Genomic DNA, 20,012 nt, shown 5'->3' on the forward strand with positions numbered 1-20,012 from the left:
AAGTAAAGCAAAATCATATTTGAAGAGTTAAAGGCAAGCATGACAACAATGAATCAGCAAATATAAATTCCCAGACATGATAATTACCAAAAGGTATTAACATGATTGATGAAAATTTCACATAAATTCAGAGACCTGTGGGATAACATAAAGAATACCAGCAAACATTAAGTGGGAATCAAAAACAAAAAGACTACCTTCTGTATTATTCCATTTATAAAAAAATTTTGTAAAGCAAATATAGTGTGATGTAAAGCACATCAGCTGTTTTCTGGCACTGAGGGTCATGGGAGTGGGTCAGCTATAAATGGGCTCTACCAGGTAGCCAAAGAGACTAGTGCCCTGTTCAATTTCACACAGCTCAGCAGAGATCAAGCAGCAAATTTAGTAGACTTTAGTGAAAACCATACAGACACTAGAAGGAAAATACCACAAAGAAAATAATAATTGCTTAGGGAAAATCCTCACATTTTTTCTAGACTTGCTCCTTGCTTTACCTGTGATCTATATCTGTGTTCTGCCCTCATTGGAAGCATCTCAGAACCTTAGAGTCTGAGCAAGATTGATCTCCTTTTTATAAGGAAGACAAGTTTTTTCACTTGCTCAACTAAGGTCCACTTACCTTTCCTGCCACCTGATTGCAATATTCACTAGATATACCACAGTCCTATCCATAACAATATGGTCTGGCTCCATGTTCTAAGATAACCATATAATGATTGCATTGTCCTTTATTTCCCAAACCTTGTGTTTTTCAGTATCAGGTAACACCATATTTAAGACATCAATAGCCCAAGGCATACTATGCTGCTGATGCTTAATCCATTTTCTTTTAAGTCCATCATCATCAAGAGTTCAAAACACCCAGGGTTCCATTTCCAAACAGAATTATGTTGTGTGAAGGCTAAATAAGACCATAGGGACAATATGTGTGAAAGTTTCTTCACCATGCCGGCCACAGATATATGTGGAGCAAATGTTGTCTCTCAACTTTTTTTCCTGAAAGAAATATTTGAATTTATCAGTAGGTCACCAAATATTTTAATCATTGAAGTACTTAAACAGAAGTGTGAAGGGCAAGACTAATACCTAGGAGACCATTCACTTAAGACACAGGCAAGGAAACATAGTTAGAGAGCTAAGTGTAAGCTACAAATATACATAAATTTTAAAAAATGATTATGTAGGTAATGGAGAGATAGTGAAGGTCTTTAAGATACAGGGGAAAAATGATAAAAACCTTATTTTAAGGGCTTCCCGCTAGGTTGATATGAGGAAAATACCAGAGAACTCCAACTGAGGCAGGGAGATGTTAGAATTTTGTGATTTCCTAGGTGATAAAGGCTTAAAGCCTTACTAATGGTAATGGAAATAATGATGATAGCGGTCTTCAGAATAGTTAGATTTACTGAATGCTCACTCTGTGCCACCATGCTAGGTACTCTTTCGACACTCATTTAATCTGCACAGCACTGAGTACTCTTGGTACTACTGTTATCTTCATTTGGCAGAAGTTAAGTAACTTGTTTAAATTCACAAGTAACAGAGTCGAAAGGCAAGAATCAAGTCTAGGCTGTCTAACTCTAACCCTTATGCTTGCAAACACTACACTAAGTAAAACATTGTAAAGAGAAAATGTCTTACTTGATTCCAGTGGTCAAAGACCAGTGACATGTGATCAAGAGATTTCCAGTCTGAGGGAAGTTGGAAATAAGCCTCTTGGGCTTTAATTCTTCTTAGAATTATGATTCAGTCTCCTTCTTCTCTTAAATTGAGCTCATATTTTTCATATTGTGTACCCTCTAAGTTTTCTCGTTATTGTAACTGCACTTTATGTGAAAGGTATGTTGTATTTCTTTTAAAATATTCTGATTTAATTTGATCTGGCTGAGCCCTTACTCTTGCTGAAGTTTGTGAGAACTTGAATATTATCATTATTGGAACTTCCCCTCTTACATTGCATCATACGAGACCCAGAGAAATGAAAAAGGAATATGTTTTGCTGCCCATAATGGATTCCTTTGTCCAACCTTTATCATTGTCACCCTTAGCCCCCCATCAGTCAGGCACTATTTTAGTGCTCATAGCCAGCAGTGATGTTCAGTGCCATGAAGCACCCAGAGCAGAAGCTTGTAGATGGAACATGCTTCTGTGTGCCAATGTAGCTATTCCCACACAAGGCATTTTATTTCTATGTCCCTGTATTTGAGAGGGAACTAGTCTTCTTCCACCTGTGAAACTTGAAGTACCCACTTTTCTTTCCTTCATCTTTCAAAATCCATGGCATCTCTATCACTTCCCTCTCTCAAAATATGTAGCTAAATCCTCCCATGGGCCTTAACCCACTGTTAAACACCATGGTCAATGGGGCAGGTCTAGCTGACTGCTGTGCTTTGTTGAGTCAATAAAGTACTGACCCATACATTAGTATACATTTCCAGCAATTAAAATGTGGATATTTTACATAAAACCTAAAGCCCAAATTCTCAACTAGCAAAACCAGACTGGGGCTTTAGTGGTTTTCATTCTTGCATGTGGTGTTCCCACAGCCTGTACCACTCCTTATTACTGACAAGACACTGAAGTCAGGTATCAGATCTCAAAGATGTTCAGTGTATCTTCAGGCCACGGTAACCCAGAATGAAGGTCCGACTGCCTGAATATGAAGCTCCTCACTACTTTCTTAAGAAAATACCTCTCATTTTATTATCAAGAGCCTGCAACTAAGAAAATATGAACACATTTATTTTCTCATTCAGATTATTCTACCTTATTAACTTTCTAATAGAACATTTTGCGTTTGCTGTGATGATGTTTTGTCATCTCAATCATCGATACCAATTAGCTAGAGCAATGAAGGTAATACTTATAACACCCCCATGAGTACAGTACTCCATCCAATAGGTCAGAAAAGCTGCCCATTAAATTGGTTGTGAACTGTTATTAAGAAGACTAACCAAATGGGCATTGGCTCAGAGCAGTTAGCCAGACAATAATGTGATCAATTGTTTGGATTCAAGTAAAATCAGTTTTACTCTGGCCAAACAGAAACATCCATATTGCTCAGGGAATATTTTTCATAGAGTAATCTCCTAAAAGGCTCTGAATGGGTTGCACTAGTTCCAGCAAAACATGGAAAACACACCTGAAATGTATTTTCAAATAGGAAATATATTTCTAATTCTACAGTTGGTACAAAATAAAAGTCACTGAGAGAGAATGAAGCAAGAGCGAAGAAACCAGGGGAACGTGACGGGGAGAGCTCTTTGGTGTGGTGGTGTTCATGTTTTCTGCAGGGACCACCTGTCCCTATTTCCTGCAGTAGAGTAACTGTTACTTTGTTATGCTGATCCTGGTATCTGATGTTCTTACAGCTAGTAATAGTGAGTTTTCCCTGTTTGTGTTAAGCAGTATTTTTAAAAAGGAATCCAATAAAATTTCAATATAGATCTTTTAAAAGGTCCTATATCAACACTAGCACTAACTTCTCTCAAAGATGTTGCATGTTTCTCAGCTGATTGTGTTGTAAAGCAGCAAAAAATTGAAAAAATATAATTATGCCTGTCATGGTTTACATGCCTACACTGGTGGTTCTGAATGTACACATGATGACTCCCTTGAAAATAAAATATTTTCTTCACCCTTACAATAATGGAATTACAATTTTAGTATTCATTACTAGGGAAAATATGTAACAATAAAAAGCTATTATGAATTGATTAATGATTAAGATTTGTGTATTTTGTCATTATATGCCACATAATTTGTCAAGTGCATTTGAAAATGTGTCCTCACAGACTGACCAACATAGCAAAACCCCATCTCTACTAAAAACACAAAAATTAGCTGGGCATGGTGGCACACACCTGTAGTCTCAGCTACTCGGGAGGCTGAGGCATGAGAATGGCTTGAACCTGCAAGGCAGAAGTTGCAGTGAGCCAAGATTGTGCCACTGCACTCCAAGAATTCTGGTTGGTGTATATCCACACTGTTAGAACTCTTGTGGTAATTTTGTGACATCCTCCCCATCACCAGGAGTCTATAAAGCATATATTGGTAACCACTGATTAACATAAACAAACTTTGAAAGTTTAACTGCATAAGTTTTATTAACAAAATCAAAGTGTGTGTGTGCGTCTGTGAGTGTAACCATATTACATTATGCACAACTCTAAGAGAGCCATTCAAGAAAGCTAAGCCATTACTTGTCAGCTTGGAGCAAATTTGGCAAATTGTCAGTAACCCACCAAAGACTCTCTTGACACATTTCCAATCTGAACAGATTGTGAGTACAGTTGCTTTAATTCAGCCTGCCATGAAGCTCACTACTGTAAATCAAATAGATGCACGGTCTGAGATCGCGTATGAGGAAAAATTACATACTTTGTAAAGATGTGCTGGATAAAAAACCTATCATATCATCTGTTTGACAGCTCTACCATTAGAATTCATAGGTACTAAAAGTAGGAGACAAACAAACATAAAATGTCATTCTTTCTAATAGTATCAGGAGTACATCTATAAAAGTCTTTTGTCATATTAGAGAAGCAGTGGCTATACCTTTAGGATAGTCCTACCATACAAACTGACACCAAGAATCTCTCTACATGTGTATTTTAATCTCTCTGATTTTTGCCTGAGATATTTTACCTCCAGGGTTTTAAAACTGAATTTTATTCTATTTATTGTGCATTTATAACTTTCCATCTTAGGTTAGAATTATTAGATTTGAGATTTAGGTCTAAGATAAAAATGTTTAGTAATACATAGAAAGTGTCTAAGTTTTGTAAAACTGCTAAGAATACTACTCTATTCTGGACAGCTATTTGGTAATTAGATTTATTTTAATTTACCTATGATTGTATATAAATTCATAGCATATTAATATAGTATATTATACTACCACATTAATATATATAGTATACTACCACATTAATATATATAGTATATATAGTATAGTATACATATACTATGTAGTATACTATAGAAATAAAAAAATTTGTGATTTTAGTGTGCAGGTCTATGATTTCTAACACATACATAGATTCGTATAACCACCACCACAACCAACCAGGATCAGAAAGGTCCCATCATCACATTAAATTCCATGGTGCTTTCCCTTTGTAGTCAAACCCTCCTGCACCCCTAATCCTGTCAACCACACTTCTGTTTTTTGTGCCCATAGTTTCACCACTTCTAGAATCTTAACTTAATGGAATTGTGCAATAAACAAATTTTCCAGACTGGATTCTTTCTGTTAGCATAATGCATTTAATATCCATTCACATCATTGCATGTATCAATAGCTCATTCCTTTTCACGGCTTGCTCAAATTTCATTGTATTGATACCTCATTTTGTTTATCCATACACACAGTGAAGTGCATTAAGTTGTTTCTAATTTTGGTGGTTATGAATGATGTATGAATGATGCATGAGTGATATAAATATTCAATAAAAGATTTAGTATAAATATACATTTGTAATTATATAGGGTAAATATCTAGGAGTAGGGTAGCTATGTGCTATAGTAAGTGTATGTTTAATTTTATAAGAAACCACCACAATATTTTCTGGAGAATGGCTGTACCATTTTGCATTCCCACTAGAAAGAAATGACAGTTTCTGTTGTTCTGTATTCTTGCCATAATTTGGCATTGTCAGGTTTTATTTTTCTTATACATTGTAATAATGTGTAGTGCTGTTTGTGGTTTTGATTTGCATTTCCCTAATGGCTAATAAGGTTGATTATTTATTCATGTGCTTAATTTCCCAACTGAATAGCCTTTTTGATGAAGTGTTAGTTCAGACTTTGTCCACTTTTTAAATAGCTTCCTTGTTTTCTTATGGTCGAGTTTTGAGAACATTTTAAAATATATTCTGGATATAAGCCCTTTGCCAAGAATATTATTTGTAAATAATCTATTCTAGTCTTTGAGTGGGTTGGCTTTTGATTCCCTAACAGTGTATTTAGCAAAAGTATTTACATTTTGATGAAGTCTAATTTCTCTCTCTCTCTTTTTTCTTTTGTGTAAGAACTTGATATTATTTCTATGAACTTTCGCCTATCTCAAGTTTTCAAAGATTTTCTCTTGTGTTTTATCAGTTTTACATACATTAATTGCCAATTATGATTAAATAATAATCTTTTTCTTGCCTTATTGCACTAGCTAAAATTTCAAGTAAGATGTTAAATAGGAGTGCTGAAAGTGGATTAGGCAAAACACATTCATTGCATTTTTTCTGGTTATTGGGGGAAATAATTTGGTCTTTCATCGGGAAATGTAATGTTAGCTGCAGATTTTCCGTACGCACCTTTTTTCAGACTGAGAAATGTCCTTTTCTATATTTAACTTGCTGAGCATTTGTATTATGAATGCGTTTTACCTAATATATTTTCTATGTTGATATGTTCATGGGCATTTTCTGTTATGGTCTTATTTAGTCTATTAATACAGTGAACTGCACTGATTAATCATCAGATATTGAACCTATCTTAACAATTTGGTGGAAGATTATTGAATACACGTTACACTTTGCAAATATCAACTCTTTGTAAAATCTGATGGTAAAAATACAACGCAATTCACTAAGTATATTTCTACATAGTTAAAATAAGGTTTATATGTTCAGGTCTTCTTATGATAAATTTGTTAGATATTTGGTGTAGACTGTCTATGGTGGTTGTAATCTGTTGGGCCATAGGTCAAATCTTCTCCAAATGCTTTTTGTTTGATCTATAAAATATTTTTTAAAAGTTGAAAAAATGTCTGGCATTTAAACTTCAGATTTTAATTTTATTTCTGGACTTCCAGCTTCGAAGGTCTTGCAACACTAGACCTTATTGTTGTGTAACATCATGAGTTGAGTAGCAACTATTCCTATTTCACAAGGACCATGTGAGTTCTGTTTTACTACAGTACCCAATATTCCCTAAGTAATTTTACTCATTTAAATTATCTTACAGCTGTAGGGTATGGACTTTGCAGTCAGTGATCTAGAGAAGTAGAGAGATTAAATATTATTTAGTATTTTTAAATCAACAATAAATACAATTTGGAATTGTGAGATATTATTTGGTCTAATGCATTGTTTACTTTAAAAATAAACGTGCTATTGAAATAAGTAATTTTACAGATTTTGAAGCAAATGTAAACAGACATAGATATAGTTGACCATTGAACAACATTGGTTTAAACCGTGCAAGTCCACTTATAATCAGATGTTATTGTGCCTCTATTACCCCGAGACAGTGAGACCCCCTTCTTTTCTTTCTCCTCCTCAGCCTACTTAACATGGAAATGACAATGAAGACCTTTATAATAGTCTACTTACAGTTAATGAATAGTAAATATATTTTCTATTCCACATTATTTTCCAGCTTACTTTCATTGTAAGAATACAGTATAAATACAAGACATAAAATTTTCTTACAAATGCCAAACATTCCCAAATTCCTAGAAAATGGTCTTTGTTACATTGCCAAAAGCTTGATGTAAAAACAAAATAAAACATAAAAATAAAGCGTTCTAGCTAATGCATACTCCCTAAGTGTAACCAAACAAGTGTAGACACGTGGAAAGTTAAAAAACTGCCTTCTAACAGACTACTCTATGCCATTGATTCAGGCAGACTTAGGGTCTATGCCAAAAACCTCAGTGCCTTTCCTCTTTTGAATGGCATCTATGTAGGGAACTAGTAAGAATTGAGGCCCTTCCATCTCTTCTTGAAACCTATTCAGAAACAATAAATGCAGAAGAAAACATGATTGAATGCATATTTTCAAAATAAAAAGCATAATGTGTATGACTGGAGATCTCCTAATGTGTATGACTGGAGGCCTTCCAAAGAAGGCAGGCCAGTAGATTTATTTTATTTGTAATCTTTCTATAGCGGAGGATTTTACTCTCTGCCTCTTAAGAACAGCTGAAGTATTTTAACATCAGAACCAAAGAATCCACTGAAGTCCATGAGCTTCTGGATGACTATCTGCTACAAACGAGAAATTGGACTGGGTTATATTTGTCAACCTCTATTCTGTGTATGATTTTAGGAGAAGAATTTTAACAATCCAGAAGTCCTGTCTTTCAGAAAACTCCAGGCCTGGCTCTCTTCTTACTCAGAAAATTAATGAAAACATAAAGACATAACAGCAGAGGACTGTAGAAATATTCTGTATGAGAGAGTAACAGGAAAACATAGCATTGAACATGTAGAAGAGCATCATTTTATACATGATTTATAGAAGATTCATTTTAAATAATTTTTGTTTGTTAACAATGGGGTTTAGGCCTATAGAGGTTGTATTTGTTACCTTTTTCACATTGCGGGTAGTTTCTAAATACATGACATTTCAATCATGGCTTATTCTTTAACCTGAGAAATTGTCTTAAAATTTCCCAGTTGTTAGATTTTTTGATTGGATATCTTAAAGTTGGTTTTAAATGGTTTCATTGTTGTTTGTACTATGTTTTGGTCAGATTTGGGGGTCTCTAAAATATCTATTTTTTTCTTATGTAATTAAAATTTTATTTATGAGCTACTGCCTGATTCTAAATAGTCTATGGTTATTTGAAAATATCATGCCTTCTTTAAGGGAAACCAAATAATAATATATCTTGTTAAATGCTTTATTTAAATCCTCTGTATATATTTTAATGTTTTTACTTGTATCAGTAACAGTTTGCAAATTTCAAACACATAAAAAAAACTTACCCTCCTTTACATTATTTTAATAGTGTATCTCCCATAGTGCCATATAGCTAGATTTTTTTTTCTGTTTTAAACTTAGTTTAAAATGTTTATTTTGTAGTAGTAAAATTTAGTTTCAGCAAATATATTATCAATAATTGATATATTTGTCTTACTTATTAAACTTTATTTAATGCACTGTGTTTATTAGGCTTTCTTAGTATTCCCCCATTTTTTCCTTTTCTTATTTTACAGCATAAAACTTTATCAAGTTTTACGTTCACTTTTTCTTCTATTGATATGTTACCAGTAGTTATTTTTAATTTTACAACAGGTGTATTTGAGCATATGTATGTTCTTTCCTTAAATAAAACAAGACCAGTACTTGTTGTGTCTTTTGATTTGAAAAGTTTAGGTATTCACCATACTTCTTTGATTATTTCTTCTCCCTTCACTTTTTGTTCCCCTAAAACTTCCACAATACTTATCTTAGATATCTAAATTCTACTCTTTCTTAGATTTTGTCACATTCTAGTCATCTCTGTGCTTTCCTCTTTTTTTTGAGAGAGAATTAATTGGTTTTCTAATTTATATAACTACAAATGCAATTTTCATCAATATCAGTTCTGTTTTATCAACATTTCTAAAATCTTTTTTTAATTACTAAGATAATATTCTTCCTTTTTATTATTCCTTTTTATAGCTACTTAATTTTTTTGCAGTTTTAAAATGTTTTAAAGTGAAAATGTTGAGGTTTAATTTGTATAGTACAATTCAACTTTTACAAAATTGCAATATATAACATGTATACAAAATCTGTGTTAAATTGTTTATGTTACTGGTAAGGCTTCCATTCAACAGGCTATTAGTAGTTAAGTTTTGTGGGAGTCAAAAGTTATGCACAGATTTTTGACTGTGAGGTGGGGTCAGTGTCCCTAATCCCTGCATTGTTCAAGGCTCAACTGTATTGGATGAGTAACCATTCCCACGTCAAGAGACAGAACATTTTTATCACACAAGAAGTTCCTTCATATCTCTTTGCAGTAAAGCCCCTACTTTACTTTGCAGTAAAGCTCCAGGGTCTAGGCCACTACTGATCTGACCTCTTTCCCTATTAAATGGGGTTCCCAGAATGTCAATATAAATGGAATCAAACAGTAGGAACATTTTGTGACAAATTTCACTTTGTATAATGCTTTTGTTACCAGTACACCAGAGGTTTGGTCTGGGTTCTGTTGCTTGCAGCACAGAATGCCAATGACAGACAAGGAGTATTGTCAAGGAAGAAGGTTTTGATAGGGTGCTGCAGCTGAGGAAATAGGAGCTCAGTCTCATATCCATCTCCCTGACCAACTAAAACTAGGGGTTTATATAGCAGGGAAGAAATGAACAATGGGTAAGAAAACAGGAACCAGGGAGGGGCAAGGAAGCAATAATGATGAATGAGGGGTCCAGCATCTCATTGTCTGGATCTGGTGATCTCGTGACTTTCAGTTCTTTGCTACTTTTTTTTTTTTTTTTTGAGATGGCATCTCACACTGTTGCCCAGGCTGTAGTGCAGTGGCACGATCTCGCCTCACTGCAACCTCCATCTCCCAGGTTCAAAGGATTCTCCTCCCTCAGCCTCCTGAGTAGCTGGGATTACAGGCACGTGCCACCATGCCCGGCAAATCTTTGTATTTTTGGTAGAGACAGGGTTTCACCATGTTGGTCAGGCTGGTCTCGAACTCCTGACCTCATAATCTGCCCACCTCGGCCTCCCAAAGTGATGGGATTACAGGAGTGAGCTAACGCGCCCGGCCTGGTACTTTTTTTGAGAGGCCTGAAGGTCTTTCCTGAGGAAGAAACTCAGATGAAATAAATGTTAGGTTCAAGCCAGAAAGGTGCTTTTCTATGTTTATCCACAAAACTGTCTATGGAACTCTTGGGTCAGTTTCACTTTGAAGATTTACCCATGTTGTTGCATGTGTTAGTTCAGCCCATTTATTGTTAAGTAGTGGTCTATCACAATTTTTTCATCCATGTATAATTGGGCATTTAGATATTTTTCCCAAATTTTTACTACAGGTATACCTCAGAGATATTGTGGGTTCAGTTCCAGACCATTACAATAAAGCAAATATGGCAATAAAGCAAGTCACACAAACTTTTTGGTTTCCCAATGAATATAAAAGTTATGTTTACACTATACTGTAGTCTACTAACTATGCAATAGTTTTAAGCCTTGAAAACAAGAAACATACCTTAACTTAGAATACTCTATTCCTACAAAATTCCGACACGGAAACATGAAATGAGCACACGCTGTTGGAAAAATGGTTCCAATAGACTTTCTTGTCACAGGGTTGCCACATACCTTCAATTTGTAAAAATCACAGTATCTGTGAAGTGCAAAGAAGCTAAGAACAATAAAACAAGCTATACCTGTATTAGGAATAAAGCTGCTGGAAATATTCATATACTGATATTTATGTAGACATATGTTTTCATTTAGCTTGGCCAAATGACTAGGAGAAGGATTTTTGGGTTCCGTAGTAAGTGTACAATTAACCTTATAAGAAACATTACTATAGCATTTTACATTCCTACCAGCAATATAAGTGATCTCACGTTGTTCTGCATATTCACTGGCACTTGAATTCAGTGTTTTTACTGTTAGTCATTGTAATGGTTAGTGATATTCCATTGTGTTCTCATAGAAGTCCAATGTAAGTTGTGTTCTATATATGTTCTGGATTCAAGTCCTTTATCATATATGTTTTTCAAATATTTTCTCCCAGTCGGTGACTAGTCTTTTCATTTTCTGAACAATGTCTTTTGAAGAACAGAAGTTTTTTATTTTAGTGTGGTACTATTAATCCTTTTTTCTTACATGGTTTGTGATTTGGAATTCCATTAGTGACATCTTTAAGCCGACATACCAAAAGATTTCCTCCTGTTTTTACACTGAAGATTTGGAGCTTCAGTTCTTATAATCATGAATATGATACATTTTGAGTTATATATATTTACAGTTTAAAATAGGTGTCGGCGTTCATTCTTTTGAATATGGATAGCAAACCTTCCAGCATCATTCGTTGAAAGACTTTATCTTCACCATTGAAATAGTTTGGCACCTAAATTAGATTTCTATCATGGTTGTAACAAAGTACCACAAACTTAAAGTAATATCCACTTATTATCTCACAATTTTGTAGGTCAGGAGTTTGACACTATGTGTCTGGATTCCTGCTCAGAGTCTCACTGTGCTAAAATTAAAATACAGGTTGTGGCTGTAGTTCTTTCTGAGCTCAGAATCCTCTTTCGAGCTCACTAATTGTGGAACAATTCATTTGCTTCTCATGCTTTCCACACGACCCCTTCCATCTTCAAGCCAGCAATGGTGGATCGAGTTCTACTTACATTCAAATCTCTCTGCCTCATACTTTTGTTGCATCTCTGTGACTTTCACTTCTGCTTTCCTCTTGTTTTATGGGCTCATGTAATTCCAGGGTAATCTCCCTATTTTAACTACATCTGCATAGTTTTTTTTTGTCACAAAAAGTAACAAAGTCATATGAACAACACCAGTGGTCAACATGATGGGGCCAAATTCTGACACCACCACCTTCATTGTAATCTAATGGACCATATATTTTGGACTCTTATTCTGGCTTTCATTTATGTTCCCTTAATCTATATGTCTATCTTTATACCAATACTATATTTTATTTACTATGATTTTATAGTAAGCCTTTAAATCACAAAGTATAGATCTTCTAAATGTGTTCTTTTAGAAGATAGGTGACTATTTTATGCTCTTTATATTTCAGTGTGCAATTTGAATAACACAAATATCTACCCAAAGCAAAGCCTCTTGCACTTATTTTGTTATATTGATTCCAAAATACTTCATGTTTTCTTTTATGATGTTGTAAATGGCATCGTTATTAAAATTGTTATTGTCAGTTGACCATTGCTAGTATATAGATATTCAATTCTTTTTTTATATTGGCCTTATAATCTGTGACTTTGTTAAGTTCACTTATTAGTTCTAAGGGCTTTTTCATAGATTCCTTGAGAGTTGTCTACATAAACAACCATGTCATCCTTGAATGAGGACATTCCTGTTTATTTCTTTCCAATCCATATGGCTTTCCTTTCTTTTTGTGTTCCTTATTTTACTAGTTAGGATTTCTTGTACAATGTTGAATATATAATTATTGACATTAGACACCCTTGTCTGTTGCAACCTTAGGGGGAAATAACTCAGTCTTTCACCATAAATTATGTTAGCTATACAAATTTTTACAATTTCCTTGATTGGATTGAGGAAGATGTTTTCTATCTTTAGGATGCTCAGAGTTGGTGATTGTAAATGGAAGTTGAATTTTAGCAATTTTTTTGTGTATTTATTTTAAGTAATATACCAAGTAGGGCCTATTTCAGAAAGGCAACATTGTTTCAACTAAAAAAATCAATTATTCTAATTCATTAGGTTAACGGACTTAAAAAAATGTGATGATCTCAACACATGCAGAAAATTGTTTTTGAGAAAATTCAACCTCTATTAATAATAAAAACACTGCAAACTAGGATAGATGAAAATTTCTTCAACTTTTAAAAGGGTCTGTACAAAAATAAACTAAATATGCTAATATTTAGATAAGAATGTTGCCACTTTGTTGTTGAAGGATATTACTTTAGTTTCCTTTGTTTGTATGATCTTTACCTATTTGAGTATCAGGGTAATACTGGCCTGATGTGAGTTTAGACATGCTCATTCCTTTTTATTTCTCTAAGAGATTGTGTGGAACTGGTATATCTCTTCCTTAGATATTTGGTAGAATTTACACATGAAACCATGCGTGTTTAAAGTTTTTAGCTTTTTTAAACTATGAATTCCCCTTTTTAAATAGATATTGGACATTCTGTTTATCTATTTTGTCTTTAATTAGCTGATAGTTGGTATATTTCATAGAATTTGTTTATTTCCTTTAATTTGACAATATGTTGTTCTAAATACCACTACCTTAGTTTGCTTTTTATTTGCTTCTTTTGTTTGAGGCTCTGCAATGGTGCCCACTTTCTGGTTAGAGGAATAAATTTTGTTATCTTTTCAAAGGACCAGCTTTCCATCTCTTCGATTTTCTCTATTGATTTTCTGTTTCCTACTTTAATGGTAACTTCTGTCATTCTTTCATTTGCTTCCTCTTGCTTTGTGTTTAATTTGCTTTTTATAGCTTTTTAAAAATGGAAGCATAGATAATATATTTGATACCATTCTACTTTTGTAATATAAGCTGTTACTACTATACATTGCTTCTAATCACAGTTTTAGCTAAGTTTTTAAATTTTTATAATCCTATTTTCATTTATGCTGAGTTAACAATATATTTTAATTTATACTGTGATTTTTTTTCTTTCATCCATTGGTTATTTAGAAATGTATATTTTAATTTCCACATATTTGGGGATTTTCCATATACCATTTTGTTACTGATTTTGCAAATATTTGGGGATTTTCCTGATATTTTTTGTTAATGTAATGAGAGAATGTGTTTCTAGCAATTTTAATTGCGTTGAGATTTGTTTTATGTTCCAGAATATTGTTTACTTTAGTATTCACCAAGACACATGTGGCATGTGCCTTTGGAAAAATGTGTATAATACTATCGTCAGGTCTATAAACATCAATAGGCCAGTTGGTCAATAATGTTTTTCAGAAGTCTTCTATGTCCTAACAGATATTTTTGTCTATGTTTTATTTAGACTACTGAGGGGAAAGTGTCTACTGCTTCCTTATAACTGTGAATCTATTTCTTCTTTCAGTTCTATCACGTTTTCCTTTATGTATTTGACATTGACAATAGTTACACATAAATGCGTGATTGTCTTCACATATTGTGTAAGAAACCTATAAGAGAAAACTTTCAATTCCTCTTACCTATTCAGACTTTTTTTTAACTTGGAATTTAGGGTTTTAATAAACTAAAAAATAGGGCAGTTTAGAGTCACAGCCAAATTGAGCAGAAAGCACAGAAAGTTTCCACATACCCACTGTCTCCACGTATGCCAGTCTCCACAACTATCAAAAATCTGTACCAGAGCCCAATCATTTTCCTACTCTCATATGTTTTACTTCTACATATGTTATAATCCCCACAATATATTAACCATTTTGCTTTGAGTTGTCAATTATCATTTAAAATTTTACTTTTAATTAAAGTAAAATTAATTTTTGAATATGAATTTTTATGATCTTTAGAACATGTATAGATTTGTATGCCATCCACATGATGAGAATGTTGAACAGTTCTATTAACATCAAAAAAAACAGCCTCTCATAGGTTTCCTTTGTATTTACACCCTTTCCCCATACCACTGGGAACCACTGACATGTGTTCTCCTTTCCTACAATTTTGTCTTTTCAAGAGTGGGAAATAAATAGGCCTATACAGTATGTAACCTAACAGGATTGGCTTCCATCTCAGTAAAGAACTTTGAAATTCACCCTAGTTTATATATATATATATATAAATTGCTTGTTTTTTAAATTTATTCACAATTGTGAATGTGCCACAATTTGTTTATTTGCTAACTGAGAACATTTGAGCTGTTTCCAGTTATTGGAGATTACAAATGGAGATATTACATATTTGTGTCATGGTTTTTGTTAACTTTTTATATCTACAAGTATTTAGGAGTGGAACTGCTGTGACATATGGTAAGTGGGTATTTATTTTTATAAGAAACATCCTCCAAAGTTCCTGTATCCTTTTGCATTTCCACCAAAAGTGTAAGAGAGTTCTAGTCATTACACATTCTCATTAGTACACTGAATTTTCAGAATGTTTTTATTTCAGTCATTCAGAAGGGGTATCTCCTTGTGGTTTTAATTTGAAAGCCCCAGTGGCTGAGGATCTTGAAATATCTTTTAATGGGCCTATTTGCCTTCCATGTATCCTCTTACATCAGATGACTATTTAAGACTTTTACTCAGTTTTTAACTGGGTTGTTTGTTTTCTTACTGTGCAGTTTGAGAGCTTTTATATATTCTGGAAACCATTCCTTTGTTTAATAAGTAATTGCCAGAGATTTTCTCCCATTCTGTTTGTCTTTTCATCAATTTCTCTGTCTTTCTTAGAGCAACAGTGTTTACTTTTGATAAAGTTCAATTTTTTTAATGCACCATTGCTAAGAACTCTTTGCCTAAGCCCAAGTGAAAAAAAAGTCTTTCTTTTGAATAAAAGCTTATTTTTTTCCATTTTACATTCAATTTTATGAACTATTTTTAGTTAATTTTTGTGTAATATGTGGGGTTAAGATTTAAGGTTCATTTTGGTTTTTTTGCTCTTGGAGAACCAATTGTCTCAATCCCATTTAAAGACAGTCTTTAACCTGAGTTAAACAGACTATCCTTTTAATATTCAATAGGCATTGCAACTTTGTAAAAATCAATTGATAATGATTTTTATTAATTTATTTCTAATTGAACAATGTAATAGAACATTATATTGTTCTATTAAATGTTTACATTCAAAACTACACTGTTTTGATTACTTGTAGTTTTCTTCAAATAGGCCATATACATTCCTGTTTCCTGATTTGCCTTATGATTTTTTTATGAAAACTAGAAATTTGTATATTATAATATGGTAGCTCTGGAAGTCAGAAATCACCCAAAAGATAGAGTGTTATTTAGTCTTCTCTGCTACATAGTTTTTGTGCCTGTACCTGCATCCTGAGCCATTAGGTGGAAGGATCACAAGAAAAACAATCGGGGGGTGGGGAAATTTTGTCCCAGGTGTTGAGGTCTGCAGTTTCCCTGGAGAGCATGGTTGTCTCTTTCTGATTTGTGGGTGCCTGTGTGTCCCTTATGCAGCATCTGTTGCTGTCACCATTGCCATCTCACGGGATGGCATAAGGGCTGAGATATGACTGAAGAGGGAAAAAGAAAAAAAAAAACCAGTAGACTTGCTAATCTCTCTGAGAATTAGAAATCCACTTTCCTGCTTCTAGATTAAGAACTAGAGGAATCTCCTGGAACTTTCACTATCCATTCTAACGCCTGCTTCTGGGTTTTTGGTTCCTTTGAGTCCTGGCTGAAAGATTTGGGAGGAGAAAAGTGTTAAACTCTCTGCCAGATCAGTAGTGCTCCAAATTCTGTTTTTACCCCCCAAATACCCATGCTACAGTTTACATTTCAGAGTCTTTAAAAAGCTGGTCCATTGATTCATTTTAGGTGTTATATCTGCATTCAGTTACAGAAGTCTGGGGAGTGTGATTTCTCAATCTTATCCAAAACTTGAATAGATCAATCTGTTATCTTTTAAAGTGATTAAAAATAATCACTGGCTCCATTCAAAAATATATTTTTAATTGACAAGTAATATTGTATATATTTATGGTGTACAACACGGTATTTTGATATATAAGTATATACATAGTGGAATGGCTAAATCAAAATATTTAAAGTATGCATTACCTCACGTACATTTCTTTTGTGGTGAGAACACTTGATATCTACTCTCTTAGCAATTTTCAAGTATACGTCATTAACTACAGTTACCATGACATATACTAGTTCTCTGGAATGTATTCTTCCTGTCTAACTAAACTTTTGTGTCTTCTGACCAATATATCTTCAATACCCCTACTCCCCAGTTTTCTCTAACCACCATTTTACTCTCTGTTTTTAAGATTTTGACTTTTTCAGATTCCATATATAAGTGAGATTATGGCATTTTCCTTTCTGTGCTTGGCTTATTTCACTGGATATAATGTCCTCCAGATGCATCCATGTTTCTGCAACATTTTATAAAACTGAATAGTATTGCATTGTGTGTATATACCACATTTTCTTTATCCACTCATCCATTGATGGACATAGGTTGATACATTATCTTGGCTATTGTGAATAATGCTCTAATGAACATGAGAGTACAGTTATTATTTCATCATATTGATTTTTATTTTTTGGATATAAACCACGTGTGGTTGACCCTCCTGTATCCATGGGTTCTACATCCACAGAGTCCAACAGTGGATGAAAAATATTTTTTAAAAGGAATAACAATTAAAAATAAAAACATTTAAAATAATATAGCATAACAACTGTTTACATAGCAGTTACATTGTATTAGATATTATAAGTAATGCAGAGATTATTCTAAGTATACAGGAGGATGTACATACTATACTATTTTATATAAGGGAGTTGAGCATCATGGATTTTGGTAATTGTCGGAGGTCCTAGAACCAAGCCCTGCAGATAACAAGTAACAACTTTAGTGAGATTGCTGGATCATATGAGAGCTCTATATGGATTTTTTTAGGACTCATAATACTGTTTTCCATGATGGCTGTACTAGTTTACATTCCCACAAACATTTTACAAGAGTTTCCTTTTCTCCACATTCTTGCAAATACATATTGTTTGTGTTTTTGATAATATCCATTTGAACAGGTGTGAGGTGATATTTCATTGTGTGATGATTAATGTTTAATATTTTTTCATACAATTGGCCACTTAGATTTTTTTTTTTGAGAAATGTCCATTTAGGTCTTTCATCCATTTTTTCGTTGAGTTATTTGTGTTCCTTACTATTCAGTTGTTTGAGTCCCTTATATATTTTGGATATTTACCACTTATCAGATCCATGGCTTGCAAATATTTTCTTCAATTCCATAGGCTGTCTATTCACTTACTTGTTTTCTTTGCTGCAGACAAGGCTTTCAGTTTGAAGTGATCTTGTTTGTCAATATTTGCTATTGTTGCCAATGATTTGAGATCATATCCAAAAATATCATTGCCCAGAATCATGTCATGGAGCTTTTCCCTTATATCTTCTTTTAGTAGTGTTGTAGTTTCAGGTCTTACATTTAAGTCTTCAAGTCATTTTGAGTTAATTGTTGTATATGGTGTGATCTAGTAGTCTAATTTAATTATTCTGTATCTGGATATCCCATTTTCCCAGCACCATTTACTGAGGAGACATTCTTTAACATCTTTGTTGAAGATCAATTGGCCAGGCATTATTTCTGAGCTATTTTCTTCCATTAGTCTATGTGTCTGTTTTTATGCCAGCACTAAGGTATTTCTGTAACTAGAGCTTTGTAAAGATTTTGAAGTCAGGTAGTGTGATGCCTCCAGCTTTGTTCTTTTTACTAAAAATTGCTTTAGTTATTCAGAGGTTTGTACATATATATAAACTTCAGGAATGTTTTTTCTATTTCTGTGGAAAATGTTGTTAGAATTTTGATAGGGATTTCATTGAATCTGTAGATTGCTATGGGTACTATGGACATTTGCCGTATGTTCCAGTCCATGAGCATGGTATTTTTTTATTTATTTGTATCTTTAGTTTTTTCAGTTAATGTTTTATAGTTTTCAATATACAAATTTTCTACCACCCTGCTTAAATTTATTCCTAATTATTTCATGTTTTGTAGCAATTGTAAATGAAATTACTTGATTTTTTTAGATAGTTTGTTGTCAGTGTATACATATTTTACTAATATTTGTATGTTTTGTATGTGGTTTTTTTTGTTTGTTTTTGTTTTTTTTTTTTTTTCTTTTGACAGGGTCTCACTTTGTCACTTAGGCTGGAGTGCAGTGGCACGATCTCAGCTCACTGAAGCCTTGACCTCTTTGTCTCAAGCTATCCTCCCACCAAGTAGCTGAGACTACAGGCATGCACCACCACACCTGGCTAATTTTTTGTATTTTTTTTTTTTTTTTTTTTTTGCTAGAGACATTTTCACCATGTTGCCCAAGCTGGTCTTGAACTCCTGAGCTCAAGTAATCCACCTGCCTCAGCCTCCCAAAGTGCTAGAATTACAGGCACGAGCCACTACGCCTGGCCTGTATGTTATTTTGTATGTTGATTTTCTATCCTGCAACTTTACTGAATTAGTGTTAAGCTTTTGGAGAGAAGTCTTTAGAAGATCATGCTGTTTGCAGAGACAATTTAACTTCTTCCTTTCTTTTTTGGATGCTTTTTATTTCCTTCTCTTGTGTAATTTCTCTGGCTGAGACTTTCAGTCCGATGTTGAAAAGAAGTGATGAGAGTGAACATCCTTGTCTGGTTGCTGATCACAAAGGAAAAGCTTTCAACTTTTCATTGTTGAATGTAATGTTAGTTGTGGGGTTGTGGGTCTTTATTGTGTTGAGGTACATTCTTTCTATACCTAATATCTTGACAGTTTTATCATAACAGAATATTGAATATTGTCAAATGACCTTTCGGCATCTATTGCAATAATTATATGGTTTTAATCTTTTATTCTGTTAATGTGGTGTATCAAATTTATTGATTTGTGTATGTTCAATCATCCTTG

At 33.6% G+C, this 20,012-nt stretch overlaps 1 long non-coding RNA gene across 1 annotated transcript in view; it reads right to left on the reverse strand.

Annotated features, from left to right (window-relative positions):
* LOC129524280 (uncharacterized) overlaps nt 1–11,334 on the reverse strand; it is a 42,077-nt gene extending 30,743 nt beyond the window's left edge. Inside the window, exon 1 of the long non-coding RNA XR_010134873.1 lies at nt 11,280–11,334. This is a non-coding gene — a long non-coding RNA (uncharacterized lncRNA). The remainder of the gene's footprint in view (nt 1–11,279) is intronic.
* Nucleotides 11,335–20,012: the final 8,678 nt, after the last annotated feature.

The sequence above is a fragment of the Gorilla gorilla genome, chromosome 7 (genome assembly GCF_029281585.2).
Source record: "Gorilla gorilla gorilla isolate KB3781 chromosome 7, NHGRI_mGorGor1-v2.1_pri, whole genome shotgun sequence".
NCBI lineage: Eukaryota > Metazoa > Chordata > Mammalia > Primates > Hominidae > Gorilla > Gorilla gorilla.